At 45.3% G+C, this 13,820-nt stretch overlaps 1 protein-coding gene across 4 annotated transcripts in view; it reads left to right on the top strand.

Moving 5' to 3' along the window:
* The first annotated feature begins 1,401 nt into the window (after positions 1-1,401).
* PKIB (cAMP-dependent protein kinase inhibitor beta) overlaps positions 1,402-13,820 on the top strand; it is a 56,622-nt gene continuing 44,203 nt past the window's right edge. The window contains exons 1-2 of one of the 4 annotated variants that reach the window (XM_064447375.1): positions 1,410-1,510; positions 9,482-9,609. The gene's annotated coding sequence lies outside the window, so the exon portion shown is untranslated. Of the gene's footprint in view, positions 1,511-1,578; positions 1,751-4,740; positions 4,807-9,481; positions 9,610-13,820 lie in introns of those variants that run through there. The other 3 variants (XM_064447377.1, XM_064447374.1, XM_064447378.1) reach the window with 3 other exon arrangements.

Here is a 13,820-nt window from a genome sequence, read left to right as displayed (position 1 = left end):
CAGCCTCTCCCTGTGTGGCCTGATAAAGCTTGCAGTCAAAAAGGGTCACATATGGCTACATCGAGGTGCCAACTTTTTGCATTGTTTTCACACCAGAATTTGTCAGGCACTAGCTGCTTGCATCGGACAGGAGCAGGAGGATGTCCTGTGTTGTTTTGCTGGTGCAGTTTGAGGGATTGCAGCCAAAAAAAATGTACAACATGAAGAACTGAGACGAAAATGAGCAAGGCTCCAGGCAGGAGCTGTATTTTTCCCTGCTATTTTTGGCTGATTGGGCACCAGGACCTGCTCTCCTTGCTGCCATAAGTTTGCAGAGGGACAGCTCTGTGTCCCCAGGAGGGCCACAGGGCCAGTGCTGTCATGGGGGACAGGGACCCTCAGAGGGCATGTATCTCCATGCTTGTTGGAGGTGAGGGGGGCTCCCTGGCCAGGTCACCTCTCCCAGTGGCAGAGGCTCACTGGGGGCCACCAGGCTCGCACCAGTACAGGCTGGTGATTGACCTGCTGGAAATCGGCTCTGCTGAGAAGGACCTGGGAGTGCTGGTGGGCAGCAAGCTGACCCCGAGCCAGCACTGTGCCCTTGTGGGCAAGAAGGCCAATGGTATCCTGAGGTGCATTAAAAGGAGTGTGGCCAGCAGGTTGAGGGAGGTTATCCTCCCCCTCTGCCCCGGTGAGTCCACATCTGGAGTACTGTGTCCAGTTCTGGGCTCCCCAGTTTAAGAAAGACAGGGAACTACTAGAGAGAGTCCAGCGGAGAGCTACAAAGATGATCAGGGGACTGGAGCATCTCTCTTATGAGGAGAGACTGAGAGACCTGGGTTTGTTCAGCCTGGAGAAGACTGAGGAGGGATCTCATCAATACTTATAAATATCTAAAGGGTGGGTGTCAAGAGGATGGGGCCAGACTCTGCTCAGTGGTGCCCAATGACAGGACAAAGGGCAATGGGCACAGGTTGGAACACAGGAAGTTCCACGTCAATATGAGAAAAAAAAACCTTTCCTGTGAGGGTGCCAGAGCAGGGGCACAGGCTGCCCAGGGAGGCTGTGGAGTCTCCTTCCCTGGAGACATTCAAACCCGCCTGGACGCGTTCCTGTGCCCCCTGCTCTGGGTGTCCCTGCTCAAGCAGGGGGTTGGACGAGATGATCTCCAGAGGTCCCTTCCAACCCCTACCACTCTGTGACTCTGATTAAGCTGGGCCGCCCCACGCTGGTTTGTTCTAGGGAGCGGTGGCCCATGCTAGCGCCGAGGGTCGGGTCGAGCTGCCGGTGTCCCCCCTCCCGGCCCGGCCTGGCAGCCCCTCGGGGTGCCCCGCTGCGCCCACCTCATGCGCTGCGGGTGCGGCCCGGCCCGGGCCCCCCCGCGCCGCCCCGCTCCGGGCCGGGCCGGGCCGGTCGCGCCGGCGGAGGGCGGGGCGGCGGCGGGGCGGGCGCGGCGCGGCCGCGGCTCCCGGCGCAGCGCGGGCGGAGGGCAGAGGCCCGCCGGCCGCGGGAGCGGCACCTCCGGCGCCGGGTGAGTGCGGCGGCGGCGGCGGCGGCGGCGGGAGGGCGGCGGGAGGGCGGCCGGAGCGGGGTGCCGGCCCCTGCCCTGCAGCGGCGCTTTGCTTCGGGCACCCACCCGGCGGCGTCGCAGGCTCTGGGGGAGCGGGGCGGCACGACCCCCAGGTGCTCTGGGGGAGGAGGGGTGAAGTAGCTGCTGAGGGCGCTCCTGCGGACGCGAGGTCCGTGTCCCAGGTGTCCTGCGTGACCGTGGGTAAGTCACGGATAATCCGCCTGTGCCTCCAACTGCCCTAGACGCTTCCCTGCGATTGACCGGCCGGGTTTAATGTTTGTTAAGGTTAGGGAGTAACCTTTAGGAAGTGCTCGGGGAAGCTGGTAATAGGTGCCACGAACAGCCTGGCTGTCTCTCGGCACGAAGACGGATAAAATGACTTTTTCTCCAGCAGAAAAGCAATCGGGAGCGCTCCAGGTGGAATTTTTATCTACAACTCTTTTCTGCAATGATGTTTGTAAGGTGAAATTAATCAGTGGTAAGGACGTGAAGAGTAGAGAGTAAAAATAGCAGCTTTATTGACATAACGACACTATTAAAATATATTTCTGAAAAAATAACCTCTGTGCATGAAGTCCATAACTGAAGTTGCACGGACAGGATAATGAACAACCAACATGCAGTTTGGTGATGCAAAAGATGTTCCTAGAAAATGAGTTAAAAGGCATCACTGACTTTCATCTTTCAGTGATTGCAAGGAGTGTCCTTGTACTTTGATCCCTCACAAGCCAGGAATGTTTCTTTCTGATTGCGACAAATTGTTGGCAGTAAGAGAATTTTTTCTTAATTCAGTTATGATGGATGCTCCTCGGCATTTGTTAAAAGTTATTTGTGGAGTCTGAAGAGCAGGCACGTGCTTTTAGTGAAGGAAGAAGTAAAAAGGGTATCCAAAATACTCCTGAAGCGATAGATAAAATGATCTACAGCATACTGTTTGGTTGGCACAGATACACCTAATTCTTAAAGGTTTGAATTTTTAAAAATAATGAGACTTTGGTCATTCCAAAACAATCCTAGCTGTCTTTGGGAGCATTGTGATTAGGGGAATGTGAAAATACATGCAGCGTGTTCATTTACCCAGTATAACTTCATCACCTTTTGTAGCTAACAAAAACAGTTTGGATGAAACATTTGATCAGAATGAAGACCTTGAAGGAAAGACCATGACTTTGTTTATCTTTCCTCACTGAAGTATTCTTTTTTTCATGGGTTGTTAATATTCCCTTTGAAATGCTGAACTTAAATGTTTGTGTATGATGTTTGTGAAATGGTACAGTGTGGTTGATAAAACTACTTAGATGGAAGCAACAGAAATTGAAACCTCACCAGAAATATCCAAATAACTTACAAAGGCCATCACTTTACTGTACCCTTAGAGTGAAAGTTTAGTTCTATAGATTGATTTTGAAACACACCCTGTTGGAATAGAGACCAATCTAGTTTGCCTTGGACATGTCATGACAGTAACAAATTTGAGCAAAACAGCATAACATGCATCAGTATGCTAGAAAAAATATACGTGAGCTTCAAAATCATAACAAATTTAAAAAATATTGATGCAAATCATGAAAAGCAGAGAGAGAGAAACTCAGTCAGGTCATGCTGTTAATCTGTCAGGAAGTGGAAAGTTGTTCCCTTGTGTCCATTTATTGATCTGTCTTGTTCAAATAAACAATGAGTGTTTTTAATGAATTATTCGGCTTCCTTTGATTTCTAAAACCTGGTTGAAAATCCGTGAGGAATCCTGTGTAGTTTTCTCCATCAGCTGAAGGTCACTGCGGCGGGAGATTTTACATACCCTGAACTCCTGCTGGGGTTTCAGCTGGGCTTCCTTGATGTGTCTTTCTGGTGAAGATGCTCCGGGACCTTGCTCACTTCTCTGGGTATGGCTCCCTCTTGACTGGCTTTGAGGGAAAAGCGAGGGAAACTTCTGCGCTCTCTCCGTATTGTGGTGGCCACAGAGCCTTCACCCACTGCAAAGTCTCCCTAGCGTGCTCCTTGTTTTGTGAGCAGTGAAACAGTGCAGGATTTAGGATTGATGGCTTGATTTGTTCCACTCTGTGACATCCAGACTGGCCTCTCAGACCCATGGGGTTGCCACCAGCACTGAAAGGGGAGAATTACAAAATAAATCCAAGTGATTGTGTCTGGTAGAAGTATTTGGACAGTCAAACTTACATCTTAGAAATTATTAAGATTCTGGGGTTTACGTTTTTACAAGGGGATCATCCAGGTTTCCACTGCAGCCTAAGAGTGTGGCTAGCAGAAATCCTAGAAAGTTAGGAATGGTGATCTCTCTGTGAAAAGCTCCAAAATCTGGCTTTCCTCACATGAAGTAATGTCTTCTGTACTTAACTAAATAATTCTGGTTTTAGAAGTTTTTCCCAGTTGAGATTTCTGTTTGTTGTTTCTTCCCCTGTGTCCTGACTATATTCTTTTCAACCTGGTTTCCTCAGGAGATGAAGCTAAAATAATAATAATAACATTAAAGCCATCTGACTGATAGCTCCCCTCATTGCCCCAGAGTAATTTTTTACCCCCGGGATCAAATTCAACCAATATAAAGGGAAGCAAAGAGATTTCAAGGTGATGAAATTCTTACTGTCCCTAAGACCACTGGTGACTACGGAGATGAGAGAGATGAGGTTGATTCCCCCACTGAGGGAAGAGCTGTAGCAAGCATTCAGCTTATTAGACATCAGAAAATTCATGTGGGTGCTCCATAGGATACTGAGCTTCATTGCTTCTGCTACTCACAAGGTTAGTGATTATATTTTTCAATTTCTCTGCTCCTTGGGAGTGCAGAGTCTTGGAAGTTTTAATCATGCCTTTTCTCCTCCTTAGTCAGCTCAAAATAAACCCTATATTTTCGTCACGTTTCTGGTGATGACACACATATAAATGCTGTTGTTCCTCAACTTCATAAACTGACCTGTTGCTTTCCTAGCCCATAATTTAATACTTCCAGATACAGGGTTGATAGCCGACGGTGCAGTAATTTTCTTTTGTTATCTTGACTCAGTGCAAACACTTGATTACTGTGGTCACAATAAAACCGACTTCCTTCCACAATCAGTTTCTCTGAATTGCATACAAGTTTTTGATTAGACTTTGATTTGCGTCCTACTGCCTCTGCTGTTTCTTCTGGTTACGGCTGCATCCGAACATCCCCTTCTGCTTTTTCTGCATAGTGGGATGCTGTAGCACTCTCCCCATGTCATGGCAGGAGAAGGATAACGGAGGAGAAATATGAAAAGGTATTGTGAGTTTATCTAGCAAGACCTTTATAAATATATGATGCTTTTATTGACTTTTAAGTGGTGGTTATTGTTCTGATTATTTGTTCTGTTACATAACTAAAGTTAAGAGCTTTATTTATGGGTAATTGCCCATTTTCTCCTTCCTTGTCTTTCCAACATTAATACCATCACAATCCTTCCTTTCTTCTCTCTTTCATTACCTCCCTAAAAGACTGCTTTAGGTGTTTTGTGTTGTTTTGATTTTTAGAAAGCTGTAAGTAGTAAGTTGATCTGCTAGTTTTTTTTTCTGTTGTAGAAATCATATCAACTGGACTTGCTCTCTGGGCATGAGCGTACATATATAAACAAAACCAATTTAGTAAAGTGCTTCATGAATAATGTTAATTTCTTTTTAAATATTCATCTGCATTCAAGTTGCACTAAGCTCTCCTTTACATCTTCCAGAAATCATTTAAATATTATTAAAGCCTGCATGCCATGCTAAAGAGAGAGCTCTGTGCTTGTATAGCAATTACATTTGACTTTATTCTCCTGGTTTATATTAGCAAGAGGAGGAATGAGGCACACAAGAACGTCTTTTTGTCTGGGAACTAGCACATATGCTCATGTAACATCTTGCCCTGCCTCTTCTTGCGCTTCGATGGAGCCAAACATCCTTCCTTCCCAGCTGCAAGGGCCTGGCCCCTCCTGGCAGCCCCACAGGGCTCTCCCTGCACCCCAGGGAGCTCCACCAGGCACGGCAGGCTGGGTGCCTCCCAGCAGGTTTAAGAGGCAACTCCTACAGCAATTTTTCATCCCCCACCCCTCACCAGCCATTGCATCGCTCCCAGAAATGTGGGTTGTAGCAGGATATCTAGGTGCCACCCAGTCTGTTTTGGTTAAGGTACATCCAAGGGATCTTAAAACCCTGCCAGTGCAAGTGTTTCTTTAACTTGAACTGCTGTGACAGATCAGATTGGGAGTGCAAACCCCTGCCCTTACCTTGGGAGGTTGGAGAAGGGCAGTGACATCCTGCAGAGAGGGCAGCGTGGCCCCTGCCCGGAGGCCAGGGGGATGGGCTGGGGTGGGAAAGGCAGCAGCGGGGCTGAGAGCAGGAGCCCTTAACATGGTTCAGCTGCGGCTGAGGCAGTGTTGGACTACGGCCTAAAAAAACAGCCTCAGCGAAGGGAGATGACAATTTTACCAGTTGGGTCAGGTTTGCACTGCGCAAGGGAAAGCATGTGCCTTGAGCAGCCTTTGAGCATGGCGCTGTGTCAGGTGTACCCAGGCTGAGGGGCTCGGCCAGGGGGTGTTCAGCTAGCTTGCCAGAGCGCGGTATGCACTGAATATATGCGGCAGAAGCTTTTCTGCATGTGTTTGCTTTGGTACGTAGCACGCATCCTTCCGTGCTGACCCCAGCGGTGGGGGCAGTTCTGTGCTGGGTTGTGCTGCAGGGATGCAGCTCTTAATTAAAAACCTTCCATTTTGCTGTGGTGTCCTTAGGCAGATGCCAGAGAAGCAACTGCAAATCAGGGAATGCTTCTTGCTATTTTCTTCTTTAATCCAGATTAAGCAGTATTTGCTGCACATGTAATGATAGCAATGCATTATTTTCCTCTGTGTTGGCTTTCCCTATCCTGTCCACATATTCCATCCAACAAAGGAAGGTGGAGTGGGTTTGTAGTACACAGTACTGTTTATATTTGCAGTTCTAAACACCTGCTGATGCAGAACAGGGCAATAATTTACACTGCTTTCCAGCCTTCATGGGCAAATGGGCAGCCTTTTGTTTTAGCCTTTTTCAATTACCTTTGAAACCAGTTTACAAAATTCTCTGGGGAGCCCACAGGTTAGTTTGTCCACAGGCTCCTGAGTAGCCTGTAACTGCGTTCAGTAATGCAGCTGCAGAGTTGTTGAAATGTCCTTGGAAGACATGCTGCCTTCAAGCCTTCCAGGGTGGGGACAGCTTCCTCCTCTGCAATGAAAATCCCTCCTCTGGAGTTGGCCTCGCATCCGTTCAGCAACCTGCAACTCTCTTTTCCTAAAGGGAAGCCAGCAGGTCAATAAAACAAGTATTAAAGTTTTTACAAGACAAACCCAAACGCCTTCAGATGTCCGAGTTTGGTCTTTGTGATTATTATTCATGGCTGACTTGTTGAAGGGTAATGTCACTAGGGTACTCTTCACAGTATTTTGGGTTAGTTGCAAATACAAAACGGGTAGCAGTACCTGTGTGACAGGCCTTAAAAGAAAAGGAACCAACAAAAATGAAAATGGGGAGAACCAGGGAGGAAGGAAGTTTCAGTTTGTGTGCCAAGAGCTTTTAATTGTGCTGCTTCTTCATACCTTCAGGGCAATATTGCATTAAAGCATGTACATTTTCCCCATTACCTAACATATTCTGATTAGGAAATATCTTGGAGTTATCCTATATCCTAGGGAGTGTTTATGTGGAAGCTCTGTGGCTGTATGTATATTCATGTACACTACAGAAAACACCTTGAAGGGTGGGTATTTCATGGTCTCTGTATGATGTCTAGTGACTGAGGCTGGGATACCAGACAGGCAACAATAAAATCCACACAACTATGTATTCTGTCTGGATAAAGTATTCCCTTTTGCTCAGGCTTGACACCTCCTTTATTTTTTGTTTTGCCTAGTTTTGAATCTTGTGTCATTTGTATCCTCTAGCTGAGCTCCTCACCCATCGATATTTATCATTTCTTCATTACAAGGTGTCTTGCTTTTGCTCAGACAGAAGCAGAAGTGTTGGCAGCTGTTATGTATTTCATACTAACTAATAAAAGTGCTCTGTGACCTATCACTGTGTGATGCCAAAGAGATTATCATTAAGGTGAGCCTATGCCCTCCTTCTGCCTCATCAAAAATGGCTTTAATTCTTGGGCATTATGTGGTATGCGTTGTTCATAAGCAATTCATATCTGCAAATGTGGATCTTGCAGTCCTTAATTAAGAAAGTTTCCATTAAATACTGTTGGTAAGATTTGTTCTGTAAGTATTTATGTGGGGAACTTGGAAGGTGTTCTGTCTGTTGAACACAGGGTTTGGTTAGACGGGAAGGCTAAAGGAAGCAGAAGACGGGAAGATGTTGTCTAGAAATTCTGTCTCTGAGTGGGCAAGCAGCTCTGAAAATAGTATTTGAAATATAACCAGAATTTCCCCCCGGTACCAAGTAGAAGGGTGTGGTTTGCCTAATACCTGACATATACCCACATTTCTCAGGGCTTATCCAGTGGTGAATAGCATTGTTAGATTTGGCAGATTATATGATAGTGTTAAGCAATTATATGGCATTTCATCTTTATTTAAATCCAAGATATAGTGGGAGTGCTGGATTTTCCACTGCTGTATGAATAAAAAATTTGAGGATTGGCTTTATCAACTGCCCTGCAAAAAAGGGAAGCCACCCTGGAACTGCTCGGTTTCTGTTGCCACTTCTTCCAGAGCGTGAATGGGATGCTCTTACAGACACAACTTGTAGTTGGAAGATGAGACACTGGTTTAGCTGTAATCCTACCTATAGCAGAGCTGGGCTTGGATGCAGGAGCGCGGCTCCACCCTGACGCAGTCAGGTGATGCTGTGGAGTTGACAAGGGCTTTCAGTGTGATTCATCTTGATGCATTTCCATGTAAAATAGGGTGCACTTTCCTGTGGTGAAGAAGCCGTTTTCTAGAGTATCAAGAGCTCAACAGTCATGTCTGGAGCAGTTGCCCCACGAGGAGAGGCTGAGGGATGGGGCTGGCTCAGCCTGGGGCAGAGACATCTCTGGGGGGGCTGACAGCAGCCCCCGGTACCTGCAGGGAGGTGCTCAAGAAGAGAGAGCCAGAGAGACAAGGGGCATCTGCTGAGCCAAGCAAGAGAGGTTCAGACTGCACCCAAAGAAAAGGCTTTTCCCCCGGGGCCGGCGGGGCAGAGGGGCAGGCTGCCCAGGGAGGCTGTGCAGCTCCGTCCCCCCGAGGGGTCACAGCCCTGAGCAGCCCGCTCTGACCTCGGAGCTGAGCCTGCTGCGGCACGGCTGGACCAGGGACCTCCTGAGCTCCCGTCCTGCCTGAGCTGCCCTGTGACCCTATCATCCCAAGTTCAAAGCTGAGCCCCTGAAAAGTTGCCGTGAAGTTCTCATTACCTTCTACGCATGAAAAATATAACAGGGAAAAGGGACCCTTATTTCCCAGATTAAAAGAAGGCCAGTGACAGTACCTTTAATAAAAAACCCAAACGTGCTTAAAACAGCGTAGCTGTTTGCAGTCCCTGCCTTAAATACCTTCCTAATATAATCTGTCTTAAATATGGTTAAATTCAATGATGTAAAACAATTTGTAAGTGTGCAGCATGTACTCTGTTTCAGGCTTTAAGTCTGATTCGGTTTACTGCTGCTTTTGTTCACCTAAGAAAAGTTTTCTCCAAGGCACAATACAGTACCATAAATACGCAGGGATTTCTGTAAAGATGTTTTGCTTAAGTGTTAATGTGATATTTATGTTCTGTGTTCAAAAACAAAACACTAATCCTATTGCATTCTTGACAGTAGGCATCATGTGCAATGGTGTGATTTTGAGGTTTTAAAGAAGGGTCCCTCAGTGGAGATGGGGTTCTAATATATCTTGCTTGTTTTTCTTCTTGGGAAGCTCAGGTGTTAGAAATTCTGCACTACCCTTCTTATGTTTTCTTTAGATGTCTTCTCAGAGGAGCCGGAGTGCAGTGAAACCTCGTGATAATGAACTCTCCAGAGAAGACAGCCACTCACTAATCTGTTATTAAGATTGTGGGTTGCTTTTGTTTAACAAAAAAAAATGTAAAAGGTAAAGTAAAAGCAATTGCTTGTAAAACAGACACAATCTCACTTAAACAAACATCAAGCGAAAAACTCCTCTCTGTGTTGTCAAAGCTGTTTCATAAGCAGTGATTGAACATGTGTTCCCTGAGTAGTATAAAAGAGTTTGCATTAAGAAACCCGTGATGCTTTCAACCACCTCGTTGCTCTTCCCCATCATTACTCAGAAACTGTCACTAAAAGTGCTTGCTGTTTACCTTGGAGAGCTTAAAAAAGCTTAAGAAGATGAGTGTGTGAGGGTTGGAGGAATATTTGTTTTCTTTCCCCCTGAACGTGCATTTGTTTGCTGGAAAAGCTAGAATTGTGGAAGGAACTGAACTGAATAAAAATAAATCTCAGCCGATTACTAATGGAAACATCCTGTTATTGATGTGGTTGGAAGCGCTCCACTTGAACGTGGAAGGCGTATAGCATAGAGCTAGAGCACGATGCATTTAGGAAGCGGGCTTACTGAAACGTCAATGCTAGCTTTTTCTGTTCTGAATTTGTAGTTTCATTACCTACAGTTTGAGGAGAGTGTACATGCTGTCCACGCAGTTCCCTTTATTAATGGGCTAACGCACTTTTATGTTCCTTCTCTCCTTCCAGAGTCTCATTACTTACAGGTAGCTGGAAGTAGCACTTCAAAGTAAAATAGAATAAGTGGGACGATGTGCTTCTCAAACAGATTTCCCAACAGAGTCAGTGCATTGTTTCTGTTCTAGCAAGTTTTGAAAGTGAAAGAAATAAATATTAATTTATGATACTGATTCATTTACCTTTACTGATTATTAAAATAATTCCAAATGGAAACCTACTTGCTATAATCACATTTAAGTAGAGACAATTTCTTGTTTCGAGTTAACTATAACAGCTCATGCATCTTGTCATGGAAATTTAATGTTATTACAGAAACTTAGCTTTCTTGAATGGATATAATCAGGCACTCAACTGTATATTCACTGTGTTAATTAAGTGACTGGCTAACAAGCCATGCTTTGTGGAGAGTTAAATTACGTCCTATAAAGAGACAAGAAACAAATCTGGACGCCACTTTAGAAAGGAGTAGTAATTGGTGAAGCGTCTAAAGAGCGTAGAAGAAAGCTGAACAAATTTACCCAGCTGACCTATTTTGCAAGTCCACGTGGAGTGATATCTGCCTCCTGATTCTGACTACCAAAAATACCAATTAAAACTTCACACCATTATGATCTTAAAAGTTGTGTGTTCTTTAGGTTTCTGTAAAACCTAGAACCTGAAGTTCTGTTGCTTAAAATTAAATAAAGATTTATACTCTGGAAGGACTGAAAGATGAGATTCAGAGATGTACTTTTAAAAAAAGTATACTTAATGACTTGATCAGCTCTTACTATAAATACTTTAACTATGTAAGTTTCCTAAGCATACATTTTGAAAGGAAATTGTAATTTATTTATTTAAATATGTGTCTTGGCCTCATTTCTGTACCTTTTCAGAATTTAGGAAAAAGCGTGTAAGATTAGAGGTGAATCAAAGCAGATTAAAAAAAACTCAATTTAAATTTTGGATGGTGCAGCCCCTCCCTACTGCTGCTCCTCCTCTTCTCCCCCTCTCCCCCATGCTGTTCCATTTCATTGAAGCCACCAAAAAGCTGGTATTTCCAGTCCAGACCTTTCTGCAGAGCTATCATTCAAGGTAGGATTGAATGCATTTATTCCTGCTCTATTCCTGGTTGAGAACTGGAGAACAGAGATAACAGCCGGCGCTGCCATCTCTGGAGCGAAGGACATTTCCTGTAATCTCAGTTTCCTTCTTAAGGCTTTCCAATGTCAGTATTTCATAGAGGAAGACAAGCGAGGCTGACAGCCCGAGCTACCATCTGACAGGAGTCACATTTGATGTACAGATGTCCGCGGCTGGTTAGTTTTGCCTGTGACAAATGAGGCAGTGCAGCAGATCAGGCTTAGAAGAGCAGGAGCCCACCAAAGGTGAGACGTAATTACCATTTGAAATTAAACTTTTCCCAAAATGGGGATATTTGTTCAGATGTCTTACCAGGAGCTGGCAGGGGGATCTGGCTCCACTCCTGCTGTGCCAGTCTTGAACTGCGCTGGCAGACAACGACCCAGTCTAGACAGCTGAACAAAATATGTGCAGGATGAGACCTAGTTCTGATTTTCTAGTGTCTGTGTTGACCTTTCCTAAGCGTTGCGGGGTCAAAGGCTTGATAGGAGCACACAAAGAGACATGCTCTTTCAATGGAGACCTTTTTAAGGCTCGATCTCATATGAGAGAGTGTGCGGTTCAAAAGCATGAGGATAGACAGGTCATCACTAAATGGGATGTGATGAGGGGGAAGATGCTCAGCCTCAGGCAGCATGGGAGCTAAAAACAGCTCCGTGGAGTTGGAGCTGCGCTTGCACAGTGCCAGCACAGCCAGTACCTAACTTGGGAGCGGCTGGAGCTGTTCTGGGTTTGTTCAGAGGAGGGAATCCTCAGGTGGAGGAAACCTGAAGCTAAGGAAGGAATATTACAACATGGTCATGTCTGGTTATTACATGCCTGGAGTATTACAACATGGTTGTGTATGGGAGGTTCAAAAATTGTTAAGAAAATAAGCATATGGACTGTATAAAAGGCACATAGGCTTATTTTGAGTGAGGAACATAGCAGACACTCTGTTCTGTGTTTTACATCTCTTCACAAAGTGTCTTCACACATTTTCCTATAGATTTGTGACTCTGAATTTATGGATGGAAGGTCAGGAGGAAGGGCAGCTGAGGAGAGAGTGGTGCTGGGATCTGACAGATTAGCACCAGTTTGTTTGCAAATGGAAGCTGCAGAGAAGCTGCAGTGATGTGTTATATTGTTAATTATATTTCAGTGGAAAAGCTGCTGCTCAGGAGAAAAGTATGTTTCCACTAACACCTCTGGAGTTGTAGCTCCTAGGAGAAATACCACCCTGCAGAAACATGGTGTTCACCATTCGTTGGTGAACTGTGACATCTGAAATGATAGTTCTCTAGATAAAAATAGAGCTTAACTGTGCTGAGCATTCAACAAACACTTATTGAGACTCCAATTTGAATGTTTAAGCTGTGAACAAAATACCAGGAAAAACCCATCACTAATTCTGTGGCATCTGCTTTCTGGAGGAAATTGCACCCTCATTTTCTAAATTAGAGGAACAAAAATAACAGTTAATTTTTTTTTTTTCCTCAGATCATGCTGCGTTTGGTAACAAAGCTCCAGAAAATAGCTCGTGAAGTATCTGTACTTCTCATCTGGGGTGCTGAGTTTGCAGGATGGTCACTTGAACACCTTGGGAAAGGCAGCTGCCCGTGGGAGGGGGCAGAGCCGGGGTGACGGGCCAGTGGGCAGCTCGGGGAACAAGGTCTGCAGGACATGGAAAGGGCTTGAGGACCCCTTGTTGTGTGCCCTTTGGCCTTGGGGCTGTGCATCGTGGCTTTGACAATGGGCGTCAGTGATACTGGGCAGAGGAGTGAGATAAAAGGTCGGTATGTTTGATTTTATAACCAAAATGGGCAGGATGAGTCTAATGAGACTTTGCAAACACTTTCCTAGTCTGTTGAGGAGAATGGTGGCTGACTAAATAAGTGTGCCTTGGTGACAGCAGTTGTACCCAGTTGTCATCTCATGTTTCGGAAGCTGTGGCAGGTCTCCTGATGCAGGTTACTTTCCTTCTTCAGGGTAAAGGACACTTTGAATAGCCTTTGACATCTTGGATCACCCCTTCCACTATTGAAAAATGGATGGGTTCTATAAAAATACCAAGGCTAGAACATTTCCTCTGGTCATAAATTTCCCACGGAAAGACTGCTCCGTATTCAACAATTTAATGCTGGGACTGGTACTGATGCCTGGGTCTAATAGGGTTTATTAAAGTATCTTCACTATTCAGAAAGACAAAATTGTACCACTGGTTTTGCACTATTTTGCACTGTACATGCAGTGCGGAATTGCGCTGTGTGAGGCTTCTCCTGTTTTGGTGGGAAGACTATCTTTTTTTCCTCTCCCCAATTCAGGAGGAGCTCTGTTGTTATAGTGTACCAGTGGATCTCTATAACCAGAAAAGATACTAGTAATCGAACATGGAAATCTGTAGGAAAGGTCATTTGAGTTATCAGATGCATCTGTCCTTTTCCTGTGCACTAACTTGCAGTTTTACTAGCTCTGGGGTGGCACAGATTTGTTACTAAT

This window comes from Phalacrocorax carbo, chromosome 3 (assembly GCF_963921805.1).
Source record: "Phalacrocorax carbo chromosome 3, bPhaCar2.1, whole genome shotgun sequence".
NCBI lineage: Eukaryota > Metazoa > Chordata > Aves > Suliformes > Phalacrocoracidae > Phalacrocorax > Phalacrocorax carbo.
Note: the sequence above shows the minus strand (reverse complement) of the source record. Positions and strands in the feature narration are given on the sequence as shown.